The sequence below is a fragment of the Acomys minous genome (genome assembly GCF_964271855.1).
Source record: "Acomys minous genome assembly, chromosome: 7".
Lineage (NCBI taxonomy): Eukaryota > Metazoa > Chordata > Mammalia > Rodentia > Muridae > Acomys > Acomys minous.
In genome coordinates, this window is record NC_140488.1 from 18,594,258 (window position 1) to 18,609,270 (window position 15,013).

The window sequence follows — 15,013 nt, forward strand, 5'->3', positions numbered from 1 at the left end:
CTCATGGGGCATGGGATGTACCAGGCACTAACAGAGTGGGCCCAGTCTATCCGTGTCTGAGGAAAGGCTGCTGGGGCCAAACAGTGGCTGAGCTGCACCTTTGGGCACAGCTGGCCAAGTGCAGGCAAGCATGGCCTTTACTCTGAACAGTGCACCATTTATATCGAATTTTTAAATTGCAGACACAATTATTTACATGCTGAGTTCCATACCTTTGCAAGAGCTCAAGCTGTCAGCATAATATATCTCATTACAACTAATGCTGGGCATGGAAAAGATTACTTTCCAAGGCTGTGAGTGCAAAACATCAATTAAGCATAGGAGAGAACAGTTAGCTGGCATGTGTTTGAGCTTTTGCACCTTTGGGAGGGAGGAAAAATGCACGCACTTAATCTTTTATAGCTGCATCAAATGAGAAAGGAGAAAAGAAAAGCACTCCATTTAGGTTAGTTGATTCCTTAAGCACTTAAGCAATTCCATGTCTCCCTTGTAGAGGCACAAGATGGTGAGACCAGATGCAGACAAGAGGTGGCCTCTTCAGCATGCCTTCAACGTTCAGGAGAAGCATGGCCACGCTGGGGTGGGAGGCTACAGCATCAATAGCCGCCTTCTCTAGCTTTGGCGCTGGGAGCTGCATTGGAGAAACTACCTTCCCTCATGGCATTTTTCATTTCTTTCTTAGAATAAGACAAAGGCAGGAGTCAGCCAGCAGTGACTGAGCACCACCCTCTGGGTGTGCAGGGTGTAAAATCAGAGTGTTGTCCTGGATAAAAATTTTGCCAAGCAGCTCTAATCTAATGTTCCTGCATGCTCCTATGGAGAAATGATTAAACTGAGTAGAGTGGACTTTTAATTCTTCTTCCTTTTCTTCTTCTTCTTCTTCTTCTTCTTCTTCTTCTTCTTCTTCTTCTTCTTCTTCTTCTTCTTCTTCTTCTTCTTCTTCTTCTGTGTGAGATGGGGGTGGGATGAATGTCATGACGCATGTCTGGAGGCTAGAAGACAATTTTGTGGAGTCAATTCTCTCCTTCGATCTTTGCAAGGGTTTCAGGATCAAACTCATGCTGGTAGGTCTCCAGGGTAAACACCTTTACCTCCTGTGCTATCTCATTAGCCCCAGATAGTTGGGTTTTTGAAAAAAAAAAAACAAAGGCAAAGGAATGTGAATGTGTACTGAACACTATGTAATGACAAAGGGTGAATTCTATAGCTATAGAGATGTCATTTTGGTCATCTAAAAATGTCCACATCTTACTAAGGTTGATGGCAATTATCTTCCTCTATCCTCTCCACCTAATTTTCTGAAACAAGATCTCTCACTGAGCCTGGAGATGATGGATTCTGGCAGAGTAGTTGGCCAGCCTAGCCACAGGGATGTTCATGCCTCCGCTTGCCAGTGCCAGGATTACAAAAAATTCACATCCAGCTTTTTATACGGGTACTGAGGATCCAAACTCAAGTCCACATTCTTGTAGAGCAAACACTTTCCCCGCTGAGCTATTGCTCCAAGCCCTATCGATATCTTTTAAAGCAGTTTCTGAGATCCATAAGATGGAATGACATAACTCAAGTATTTACTATAATGCCCCTCCAAGCACACTGGACAGAGAAGGAGGTCCCTGAAAATCCTAATTGACATTCAACTGCAATGATGAGTCAATGGCCTAGGGAATCAAGCATTTCCTGTGTTTTGTATTTTTTGACAGTTTCCTATTAAAATGAATTTTATGATGAATGTCTTAATTTAAATACAGATATATTTGTCTAGCAGATTGATAGCAGTTTAAAGGCAGATGGCATATGATGAATAGACCATAAAATTAAGAACAGTATTATTTAATGCTATACAAAACTTCATAATACTGTGTGCATTTAATGAAACCATTCCTCCAGCTGAACATTCGCCGTATCACTTAAGAAATGCAGCCCTATTATAGATCTACAGGTGCAAAAATGCATAATAAAAGCATGCTGCTTCCATATTGGTGGGAGTAGAAAACAGGAAATACCAAGTTTTGCTGAATGAAGGCTTCCACAGAGACCAGGTACAGGGGGGAGACTGCCTTTGTGGAAGATGGCCTGACTGTGGCAACTGATAAATCATGAGGTAATTCATCTGAAAAAAAAATTGTTTTTTGACAAATGTAGTTGCAATCATAGTATGGTAGGTTTTCAGGTTGGCAAGAACCTGCTTTAAAAGTAAAACGTAACCAATAGCATTGGCAATAGTTTGTAACGTTTGTAATGTTTTGGCCCATTACCAAAATTGATTCACGGCACGGAGGTTTTATTCCTTAGCATATGATGTTTAGTTGGTATATTGCCACCCTCGTTATATTGTAACTGCATTTAAACTCCTTTTCTATATGTATGTATTTTAGGAGGCTTCTACAGTAGTAAGTTTCTGTACCGCTTTTTCAAATGGCCTTTAGTGTTAACTATCCCTTCCCATAAGCCTTCCTGTACCTTACCCTCCCCCACTTAATCCTCCTATTCTAGTGTCCCCTTTGTTCTTTTATAACACAATATTCCACTATATTCTATTTCCCCTTCCTTGGAAGGTATGTTCGCCACTCCAGCCTCCATATGCCAGGTCCTAGCTCCTTAACCTCTGTGGTTATTCAGAATGAAACACACATGTCCAAAGCTTAAAAGGTGGAGGAGAGAAAAGAATATGGTGAAAATAGATTGTATGTCAAATTAAAAAAAAAAGAGTATTAAAAAGTGAAAAATTCTGACTGCTCCAACTGTGACAGGCAGGTCCTTTCCTCAGTGGGGTCCTTTACAAAATTCGGCTCTCAGATTTGTGACTGTGTGCTTTGCTCTTGTTTGTGGTTTCTTTTTCCCACCCTGTAAAGACAGTGAGCTTTGATTTGTTCGTTTGTTCAGCTGGGGGCTCTCAGGCGTCCGCAGACAGGAGTGTTAGGTGAGTTTTCTGCCACCTGAGTAACTAACACTGGGGCCTGTGAAAATGTTTTTCTCCAAGATGATCCTTTCCACATCCCCCATTCAATCCAACCCCTTCACAACTGGAAGAGAGCTCCTTGCATAAGGGCTGACCTAGCATCAGGCCCCCCGCCCAACCCTTCCCTGTTGATGGGGGAAGGGTGGGGAGCAGGACAGTGGGAGAAAAGGAGAGAGGGGGAGGGAGGTTTCCATCCCGACAGATGTGCCTTGATTAATTGGCATCTATAAAATCGGCTTGCATACCTGCATATCTAGCAAGAAAGGGTCACCAGGCTAGGACTTGGGAATCAGGTTGTAAACTATTGTCTCAGCTAGTGGCTCTTAACTGTCTCATCTGGAAGGCTATTCAAATGAAGTCCTCTCATGCTGAAGTGGGGGTGGGGGGTGGGGCATTGCGGAAGGTGGGGGGAGGAATGCAGACCCTCTGTAGGATCATTGAGAAACTCTGGACTTTGATGCAGAATTTAGAGTATTCTTAGATGCATTAAGGAGAGTTTGTATCGCCATTTAAATTTCAATATGATCTTTGGGCTTTGAGAAATCATTGTCATTTTGCCAAGTGACCAAAAAAAAAAAATTGATCTGGCATTGACTGTTGTGAACAGACATGGCCCCCTAGCTGCCTTTGGAGAGTAGCCCAAACTATTGGGACTCAGCCACCTCAGGCACAGATGTGCTTGTCTTTCCAGAATGGATGCCTTCCCGAAATGTTGGCTCTGATGTCAGCGTTTGTAAATTAAAGCATATTTCCCTCATCAACCTCTGCTGTAAACTAGTAGCTACTTTCACGACTCTTTGGCTACTAAGAAGTGATACAAATCACATTTTAGATGTGACAAAATTGGATGGTTTTTTTTTTTTAATAAAAAATGATGTGTCAAAGCTTTCCAAAACCACATTCTAAGCCAAAGTATACTTTTAGACTAAAAGATTAGAGAAACATCTGAAGAAGGAGGGTTTGCCTATGTGTTTCCTTAAATTATTCTGCTCACCGCTCTCTAGATAAATATTTCCTTTGAAAACTCAAGGCAATTAGCTGCCCCTCTGTAAGAGGGCTTATCGTATAGGAAACCTCTTTGTTGTTTATTTATTTAATCATCCTGTTTAAGGTAACCAGCACTGGCAATGTTTGTTCAATGCACCTTTAAATCTAGACTTAAGAAGATACTTTGTCTTTCTGTGTAGCCAACACATGAGATGCTGACTGAGGGCTAATTCCTTCCAAAGTTGTTATTTTTTATGGATATATTCCACCTGATGAATTATACTTCCATGGCATCCACTTGTATTTGGTGAAGAAGCCACTCTGACAAAGCTGCCTTCATTTTGAAAACATTATTTTCAACTTCTCTTAAGTTACATAACAACTCTACATATTTATGATCTCCAGAGTGATGTTTTCATATGTAATGTACAATAATCAAATAAGAGTAATTAGCATACCATTGTGTCAAACATTGATGATTTATTTGTAGGGAGAATGTTCAAAAACCTCTCTTCTGGCTATTTTGAAAGATATGTATTTTACCCACCCCTTCCAAGTCTCAGAGAGCCACTATTACACTTTCAATTTCTATGCGATCAACTCCTTTAGATTCTACAAGGAAGTGAGATTACACAGCGCTCCCAAATCTTCCATTCCCTCCCTGAACCCAACTTCTTTTTTCCCCAGTAGCACTTATTCCACTTTTATGTCATATGTATTCTGCTACCCCCACTTTTTGCTGCCTGCTTAACATCTTTCTTGCCCTTTTATGGTTCTCCTTTTTTGGTTGATAACTTGTATAGCCCATATATATAATCCAGGAATCTGCATAGCAGAAAAAAAACATAGTTATTTTCTTTCAGAATCTGGCGTTACTTCACTTCATTTAATTTTCAGTTCCATCTATTTTCTTGTAACTTGCATAATTTCATTTTTCTTTATAGTCAAGTAAAATTCCATTGTGTACACATAGCCCATTTTCCTTTCTACTGAGTGTTGATGGGCATCTAAGCTGGTTCTGATTTCTTGTTATTGTAAATAGAGTGCGAGGAGCATGGGTGTGGGGGTATTTTCTGTGGTAGGATTTTAAATCCTCTGGGTACATACACAGGAGTGCTGCATCTGGATTATAGTGCAGTTTTTTTTAATGGAGTTTTTGAGAAATCTCCATACTGATCTCCATAGCCAACTGCACTAGTTTGCACCCCCACCAGCAGTGAATAAAGTGTTCCTCTTTCCCCACAACCATGCCAGCATTTGTTGTCATTTATTTTCTTGGTGACAGCTATTCTGGCTGGGGTGAGATGGAATCTCAAACTAGTTTTAATTTGCATTTCCCTGATGGCTCAGGATGCTGTACATCTTTAAAGTGTTTATTAGTCATTTGTACTTCTTCTTTTGAGAGCTGTCTGTTCAGTTCATTACCCTGCTTATTGATTAGAAAATTGAGAGATAATTTTTGCAGTTTTTAATACATAGTCTAGATATTAGACCCATGTCTACGCTTGGCGCTTTATTTATGTTGTTTCTTTTCAATCTTTTCCAATTTATGGGATATGATATTAATAGTAAGTATATTCACATAGTTACTTTGAAATAATAAAAATTAAGGCTTTAGATACTTCTAGAATAATAAAAAAAATGATGTGTAAGTTTCAGCCTGAGAAGTCGCATAGGCCATTCTTCCGTGTTGGTTCTCCCACCTGGAAGTTAAAAGGTTGTAGTTCCTCTCTGTTTAGTGCTTGTATCAGCTTTCCTGGTACTCTGCTCAAGGCTGTATTTTCCTGACAATTTTCAATGCAGCTGAAAATAGCTTACATTGGTACCAATATATATTATGTTTATGTATAATATATAATATATAACTACTTTCCATAGTTAATTATCCACCAAAGTCCAAGCTGTGAAAAATTACATTAGGCACATAATGAAAGAAAATCACAATAAAAATTATTCTTTTGTCTTCTTTTCTGATACAAGTCTTACTTCATAGCTCTGGCTGCCCTGGAATTGACTATGTACATCAGGCTGGCCTTAAACTCACAGAGATCAGCCTATCTCTGACTCCTGAGTGTTGTTATTAAAGGCCTGTAACACCATGGGTGGCCTTAAAAATGATTCTTTTTAGTTTGTTTGTTTGGTGTTTTGTTTTGTTTTGGTTTTTTGTTTTGGGTTTTTTTAGTTTCTTTTTTTAAAAAAATTTATTAATGTATTCAGATTACAACTCAATTGTTATCCCATCACTTGTATCCTCTCATTCCTCCTTCCCTCCATCTTTCACCCTATTTCCCTCCCCTAGGTTTATGACCCAGGGGGACCTCCTCCCCCACTATATGGTCATAGGCTATCAAGTCTCATCTTGGTAGCCTGCTTATTCTTTCTTTGAGTGCCACCAGGCCTACCTACCAAGGGGAGGTGATCAAATATGGAGCACCAGAGTTCATGTCAGAGTTAGTCCCTGCTCTCCACATAACTGTGGAGAATGTCCTGTCCATTGGCTAGATCAGAGTAGTGGTTTGATGTTTATTACTTGTATTGTCCTTGGTTAGTGCAATAGTTTGAGCAGAGCGCCCTGGACTCCGATCCACCCATCACAATGTTCTTCTTGTAAGTTTCTAGGATCCTCTGGGTCCTTCTATTTCCCCATCTCCTATATTTGTTTTACCTAGAGTCCCAGTGGGATGTCCTCACATCTGTCCCAATCTCCATCTGTGTAGCCTTAGTTGTGCTGGAATGCTCTGCAGCTGTTCTCGAACTCAGAGATCCACTTGCCTCTGCCTCCTGAGTGCTTAGATAAAAGGCATGTACCACCATTACCCAGCTTAAAATGATTTTTAAAGAAAAATATTAACAATGCAAATTTTAAAAAAACTTCTTTTTAGGGCTGGAGAGATAGCTCAGAGGATAAGAGCATTGCCTGCTCTTCCGGAGGTCCTGAGTTCAATTCCCAGCAATCATGTGGTGGCTCACAACCATCTATAATGTGATCTGATGTCCTTTTCTGGCCTGCAGGTGTACATGCAGGCAGAGTACCATATAAATTATAATAAATAAATATTTTTAAAAGCCTTATTTTTATTATCAAAATGTGACATTTTCAAGTCACAATGTTTGAAAAGCTCAGGAAGAGTGTTTGTGTCTGTATAATGCTAAGCATTTAGATTAAAATGGAAAAAAATATATTTCTTGGGCATATAGCAACAAATATTTACAAATATCCATAACACTGACTATTCTAGTTAATGGAGGGTATGAAGCAAATGCTGATGTTACATGTATAAATATGCCAAGTAGTCAATAAACCCAGATTTAATTTTCTCCCAAATTAACTTCATTTTAATTTGACAGTGTATCTATTGCTGTTTCCAGTCAAAACACATATGTAAAAGGCTCCTGGCTGCATTTTAAAATGAAAACCTGCAGGATATTAGAATTAATCATTTCTCTAATGTTAGTAAATTCATTGTTTTTATTTTATTTTTAAAATGTAGTCTACTTATAGAATGGTCTTTCCTTGAAAGTCTTCAGGCACATTGTTAACAAATGCTTTTGCAAATATGATTATGCAAAGAACAAATGAATATTGATTAAACTGAATAATGCATTATTTTCTAGGATAAATCTATTAAATTAACTCTCAATGAACAAACAGCATGATTAAACTAGCTACTTTTTTGAAGTGATCAGTAGCTTATTTTGCACTGCTATGAACATGCAAACATTAAACTGATATTTTGATTTTATATTTATAAGCTATGAATTTTAGTTCATAACTAGATAGGGTCCTTAAAGAAAAGTTGGAAGGTGTACATATAAAGAAGCAGGAGGAGGAGGAGGAGGAAGAGGAGGAAGGAGAGGAGGGAGGAGAAGAAAAATCACTCTAGTTTGAGGCAACCACTTAGCACATGTACTCCCCCACCCTCACCCCCGAGACAGGGTTTCTCTGTGTAGCCTTGGCTGTCCTGGACTCACATTGTAGACCAGGCTGCCCTTGAACTCAGAGCGATCCACCTACCTCTGCCTCCCGAGTGCTGGGATTAATGGCATGCGCCACCATGCCTGGCGTGCATGCACTTTCTACTTTTATTGTTGACTACATTGAGTGTCATCTATCAGTCTTTTTTAAATGTTTATCTCTTTTATGCATTATTATAAAAATGCTAAAAATTTTGTTTATTGTTTTTCTTTACTTGTTCACGTTTTCTTGGGTTACAGGTAGTTAATATAATACTGTACAAAACCACTTGCATTAATAATAAATAAATTTTTTCTGTGCTTCAATAATTAACCAAACTAGTGCTTTGGCACTAGCTTATGAGTATGTGTGGATGGTATATTTTCATGCATGTTGGTATATGCACAGGCACACATGTGAAACTCCATGATGTGACACTTAGAGGACAACCTTGGATTTTTGGTCTCTTAACTTTTACCTTGTTTGAAATAGAGTTTTATTTTGTTCACTGCTGCATATGTTGGGCTAGCTGGCCTGTGAGCTTCTGGGGGAATTCTCCTGCCTCTACCTCCAAGTTAGGCATGAGTATTCTGTGCTAGCTAGTTGTATGTCAACTGCCATAAGCTAGTTATCCTACAAGAGGACACAATGGAGAAAATGTCTCCATAAGATCGGGTTGGAGGAGAAGCTTGGAGGTCATTTTCTCAATTAGTGATTGACGTGGGAAGGCCCAGCCCATTGTGGGTGGGGCTACCCCTGGGGAGTGGCCCTGGGCTCTATAAGAAAGCAGGGGGAGCCAGCCAGTAAGCAGCACCCCTCCATGGCTCTGTTTCAGTTCCTGTCCTGCCTGAGTTCCTACTCTGATTCCCCTCAGTGTTGGAGAATTGTAAGCTAAAACAAATCCTTTCCTTCCCAGACTACTCAGGGTCATGGTATTTTGTTACAGTAATAGAACCCAAGATAAGGCCCAAAGTCCAGCCCTCGTGTTTAGACAGCAAACTCTTTAGCCTCTGAGTCATCTCCCCAACCCTCTCCATCTTTTAGGCAGACTATATTCATTTTCCTCAAACCCTGCCAATATTCTCAACACACTTAGGATTAAAATTCAAACTCTCCACCGACATAGCTGCCTCTGTGACCCATATCTGTTTCCATATCCCTCCCTTTCATTCTTGTCTCATCTCACCAGCCTTGGTATATCTAAAGTCCTCAACAGTTCCTGCCTCACAAATATGTCTGTCAGATATATTGGGCCAGAAGGCTGAAGATGATGCTCCAATGTTATAGAGAGTTTTGGGTGACTATTCAGGTAGCAAACTGTCTCTGTCATCTTCTCATTTGGGAAGCTGCTAACCTGCACTCCTGGCATACTCAGATAATCAAGTTTACTCCTTCTCAAGTCTCTGATGGGGTTAAAGACCAAGTAGCTTAGTTTTACAATGAAGCTTAGCTGTTTAGGGGTTAAGATATTTTTAGGTCTAGATAGATGTTTTAAGTTGATAGTGATGAGATGTGATAGAGATTGATTTACATTCAGAATTTTAGATGCACCAAGATAGGAAAGATGTTTTCCTCAAGGCTGTTGAATACAAATAGCCAAAACACTAGGAACGTAACATTTATATAATTTCTGATTGTTTCATGGTTCTTCTTGCTATAGGTAGTCTATTGTATATATGTGTAATAATATAAATGCATATGTAAAAACATTTAATTAAAAAATGCTCTAGCAGAGTTTAGACTTGCCTGGCAACTATGCACTTAGGTTCCATATGTCTGGCCATGTTTCCTGCTGACCCATCAGGTTGTTTTCAGCTCAACTGTCTTCTTAGACCCTCCCCTTCCTTTCTTTCTTTTGGTTTTTTGAGACAGGGTTTCTCTCAGGGAGCCCTACTCCTGGCTGGCTGGAACTCACTCTGTAGACCAGACTGTCCGCAAACTCTGAGGTCCACCTGCCTCTGCTGTAATTAAGGACATGTGCCACCACCTCCTGGATCTCCTTTTATTTTTTTGTTGTGTTGCAAGTACTTATTTTATTTTATTTTTTGGTGTGGGAAATGAAGTTGCTAAGGAATCATTTTTCATTTCAGTATGTATTATGCAGCTTTCCTGGGGTGTGAACCCCCAGAGGGCAGGAGGCATGGAGCTTCTGCCGTTTTCCACTGTTATTACCCTACAGAAACCCCCAACAACATTTGCTGGTTTTCGTAGGCTTTTGTTGACGGGATAACGTCATTTTGAACAAACTGTTAGACTGCTAGAAGGTAAATAATGTGGACTGGGACTTTGAGCATGTCCTTTAATCACTCTAAACTCCAATTTCTTCATCTGGAAAATGGGGCCTAATCCTAATTGTTCTACTTATCACCATCCGAGCCCCAAGGTTGTAATCCATCATTCATTCTCCCATCAGTTTTGCTTAGTTGAAGATGCTTTAACTTGTAGAATTCCAGCTGAATTCCCATAGCCACATGCTCCCGTAAACTTAACAGGTCCTAACTGTCGAGCTCATCCTGGACCAGTCTGTTGAAATGCCAACTGACCTTGGCCTAATTATATTCTCATTTTAATGATTTAAAATTTGCAATATCATGCCAAATTTGTTCAAGGGAAGAAACTAGGTGATACTTGACACCTAGAAATCTCTCCTCTTTAATGATGGTGTGCGTACCATGCTCCCTTTGTAACCTAGCACTGCTTTAAAAGCCCAGGCCCAGAACTGTTCTACTTATTGGACACTGAATAAAATAAAATTTCTTGCTACATTTGGTTATCTGCATATGGTACGGATTGTACAATGAGTATATAAATTCAGTGACATTGGCCTTAGAGGTGGCATGAGATTTAAAACAGATGCCAGTCCTGAGAATGTGCCACATTCTCAGAAAAAAAATAAAACCCGCTTTGAGTATTGAGCAGAGAGGAACTGTCCCTAAACACTGGCTCTTAGGAAGTTAGTTCCATAAAAAGAGTAGAAGACAAAATGAAGGGCTTGCCCCACACAGGGCCACTAGAGGGTTGGACTTCCTGGAAACTGCCTTTGTCAAGTGCCCTGTAAGCTTGTGCTCTGCCCAGAGCCTCTGCTTCCACTCTCCCCATGGGTATTTTTTGCTGCCACCTCTTATCATGAATTGATGACAAGAAGAAAGACAACAGGAATAATTAGGCTGGGATTTGCAATTTGACTTACAGTGATTTTACTGTTATCTTGTTTAGTCATCCCTGTGACACTTCCGGGTAGGCTCTTTCTGTTTCTACAGAAGAAGCTCAGAGAGATGGTATGGCACACCCAAGGACACATGGGTCAAAGCTAGTAGATCCAGAGTGTACCCGGGTTGCCTATGTGCTCGGATACCATGAAACTGGATCTTCTGAGCATTAACATGTTGGGCCTTTGGGGTTGAAGTTCAAATTAGATTGATAAGCTTCTTCCCAGAATCCTTTTGCAGCGTGTACATGAAAAAGCAAAATAAAAGTCCTATATCACCGGCCACAGATAGCTTGAAGACCGGAAGGCCAGCTAGGAGCAGGCCCTGACAGACGCATGTGACAACTCATCGACAGCTCCAGGGAAAATTACCTTGGAGGTTTTAAAACATATTTTGAGTGCAGCAGAATAAGTGTGTATTTCTAGTAGTAAATTTCCCCAAACCATACGTTTTATTTTGGTTTGGGCTTTTTGGCTGCCCACTTGACAAAAAGCTTGATGCCTAGCCTGTAGCTGCTTCTACAAACTTGCAAGAGCCTGCACAAACAATATCAGGGGAGAAGTAAGCTTAGAAAGCAAAATGTGTGTGTGTTTGTGCATGTGTGTGTGTGTCTGTGTGTGTGTTGTCCAATTTAGAATATCTTTGAACAATAACAGGAGCCATTTCCTTTGAACTTGCTCTGTAAGGGGGGAATGTGGTGATAAAAGCAAGTGCATAGCACCCTTTTGTGATCCTTCCAAGGGTACTTTGGTACCCTTTCAAGATTGCTGAGAGAAAGAGGGCCTAGAAACAGCCTCGTGGCCTTACTTTGTTTTTTAAGACTTGAACATAGGAGTCTGCGTCACCTAGCAGCAGCTCAGCCTCCCCTTCTGGCTTGGTGCTCCTTGCCTCTAAGAAAAACTTCCTTGGATTTCTTTGGTCCAGGGCTCTCCTGGTCCCAATTCCCACTCTCTTGAGAAAGTCCACCTTCCTTTTTATCTGTCTGACTTAAGCTGACAGCTTCAAGGCCTCATCTTCTCAAAGGCCTTTAGAACTGTCTTTGCACTGCCTAGCCTCAATGCACAACTGGTGATTTGGGGAATGTGTCTCACACCAGGAACTGAGTTGGGTCCTAGATCACAGCCTGGCCTGGGAATACTGCTGTCTGTCTCCTTACACTTGCTGGTCAACACAGACATGACTGTTAGTGATTGTTCGCTGAGGAAAGAAACGAGTGAGTGTTGGAGTCCACGCTCACTGAGAAACATTTGGAAAACAGAAAGCAGGTCTGAGAAGAGCTAGTACGCGAGGAGGAAGCTGTTTTTCCCAAGCCTGCTGACTACATGAGTGCTACAAGGAATCTAAGTCTGTGGTTAAGACTTTGGTTCCCCATAAGGTGAGCTTTGTGCACACCTGTAATCTGGAAGCAGAAGAAGTGGAAGTTCAAAGTCACCCCAAATGAGATCCTGTTTCAGAGAAATAAAAGACCACCACAACAGCAAAGAACTGTATTGACCTCATTATGCATCACCTGGTGCTTAAGTATTCATGTAAAGGAAGGAAGGAAGGAAGGAATGCAGGCAGGCAGGAAGGTGGGCAGGAAGGTGGCCAGGTGGCCAGGCAGGCAAGTGGACAGCCAGGAGGGCGGGCAGGCGGGCAAGTGGGCAGACAGGAAGGTGGGAAGGCAGGAAGGCAGGCAAGCGAGCAGGCAGGAAGGTGGGTAGGCGGGCAAGCAGGCAGGCAGGAAGGCGGCCAGGTGGGCAGACAGGAAGGTGGGCAGGCAGGAAGGAAGGGCTTCTTCAGGAGTTGTTCCTTCAGGATCCTAGTCAATGAAGTCTTACATTGTTGATTTTTTTTGTTGCAGATTTTCAACAAGGACTGCCAAAAGTACAGTACCTGAGAATCCTCCCTTACAAGTACAACTCCAGCAGAGACACTTGTGGGTAGAGTGGCCCTGTGGATCCCTTTGCACTGCACATGACTCTCTTTCTCTCGGTGGGGCATACCTCGGAAACTGAACTCTGTAGCGCAAAATTCTTAGGCTTAGACAAATTTAACACTATGAGTATGTGCGAAGGGGATAGGGGAGCTCAAGATTTAAATTCTTTTGATTTTTCTTTTCTTTTTTTGTCACTGAATTCAATGTCTAGAAAGTCTGCTTCGTTTTCTCATATAGCTTTCTATAATCTCTGCTTTTTGTCCTGCAAATGGCTTGGTTCATCCTCAGCCCCTATGACCAAATCAACAGAACCATGTCCCAAGGGCAGAGGAGAGGCCAACAGTGCATCCTAGGGAACAAATCAAAATAAGGAAAAAGTGGAGAGATCTCATGGATGAAATTCAACCCTGGACTGTTCAAAGTGATGGTGGCACAGCATAGGAGCCATACTTTATTGCTGATGGGTGCTGAGACCTCCTTGGGTAAGTAAACACATGCCATTAATTCTTTCTATAAAATTCACAGATGATGGTAATACTTACATCATGGGGTTGGGGTACTGAGAAGTTCAAATAATACATGCAAACACCTTAGCACACAATTCATTTTAAGTCTTCAATGAAGGCAGCTGTTACGATCCTCTAGTGAAAACCAGTATGATACAATAAGATAAACTTTCTTTAATGGGACTCTGTGGCATAGAGAGATCAGCAAGTGCTCTGAGAATAGTTTTATTTATATATTTACTTTTGACTGCTGACGGCTCCATATTCTACTGCAAGGAAATTCTGTCGAAGATCGCAAAATAGCAGAGAGATAAGGCTTGTAAAATCTTGTAGAAATATAGAATTCATGCCTATATAATTTCTATACTTTTATAAATAACTAAATAGGGAGAAGTGAAAGTCTTTTCTGACTCAAAAAGCCAAGTAGTAAATGTGAAAGGATGATTGGACTGAAAAGTCACCACCTGGAAGCCATCAGACTGATAATAATTCATTCAAGAAACATCAATGGCTACCAAAATGAGTGGGTGAAAGTTTGATGAGAGATGGAGGATTGACATAGTGTTGGGGTTGGGGTACCTACAGGCAGAATAGCCAATGGTCACAAAGAGAATAATCTTACAGTGGAGGAGGATAGCAGATACTGCCACCTTAATGAAGTGATCAAAGGGAGCATCATTAGTAATGGGGCAAATTGAAATCATGTGCCACCTGATAGGATGCAATGAAAGCACAGTGTCACGTGTGTGGAAAAATGCAGAGCTGGGAAGTCATTGTGAGAAATCACTAGACAAATTTAAGGGACATTCTACAAATAAGAAATGTATTCTTTAAAAAAAAAAAAGTGTCAAGCTCACAAACACAAGGAAAGGTAGAAGAACCGAAACATAGCAAATGCTCCCTGCTTGGTTGGATTCTCTTGCTAGTGAGTACTGTATTGGAGCATTTGGGGGAAAGAGAATGATGTTTAAAGATTTAGATGGCTGTAATATGTCATTAGTAACATGCTGGCTTTAATGCCAAAGCCTCTGAGGCAGGATGATCTTGAAGCCCTGATCCTCTTACTTCAACCTCCTCAGTGATTGGATTACAGGCAGGTATAACTGTGTCCTGTTTATGTGGTGCTAGAGATTGAACCCAGGGCCCTGTGCATGCTGGGCAAGCACTCTACCCACCAAGCAACATTGCCAGCCCTGAGTACCATTCTTGCTACATTTCTGTGACTTTGAAAAATATTATTTTTTTACAGAGTAGAGATGGGAGGCCGTTTATCATCGGTTTAGCATTAATAATCTTTACGTTGATAAAAATGAATTAAAATGAATTGCCATGCTAAATTTAATGAAGCAAGTTTGAAGGCTCCCTAGCAGAAGCAGCATGCTAGCCTAGAGCCATTACATTTAGGGAAAGCTCAAAGCTCTCTGGTGCCAGTACCGTGCAGAGCAAGTCTGCACATAAGAAGCAGCAAGCCTGGAG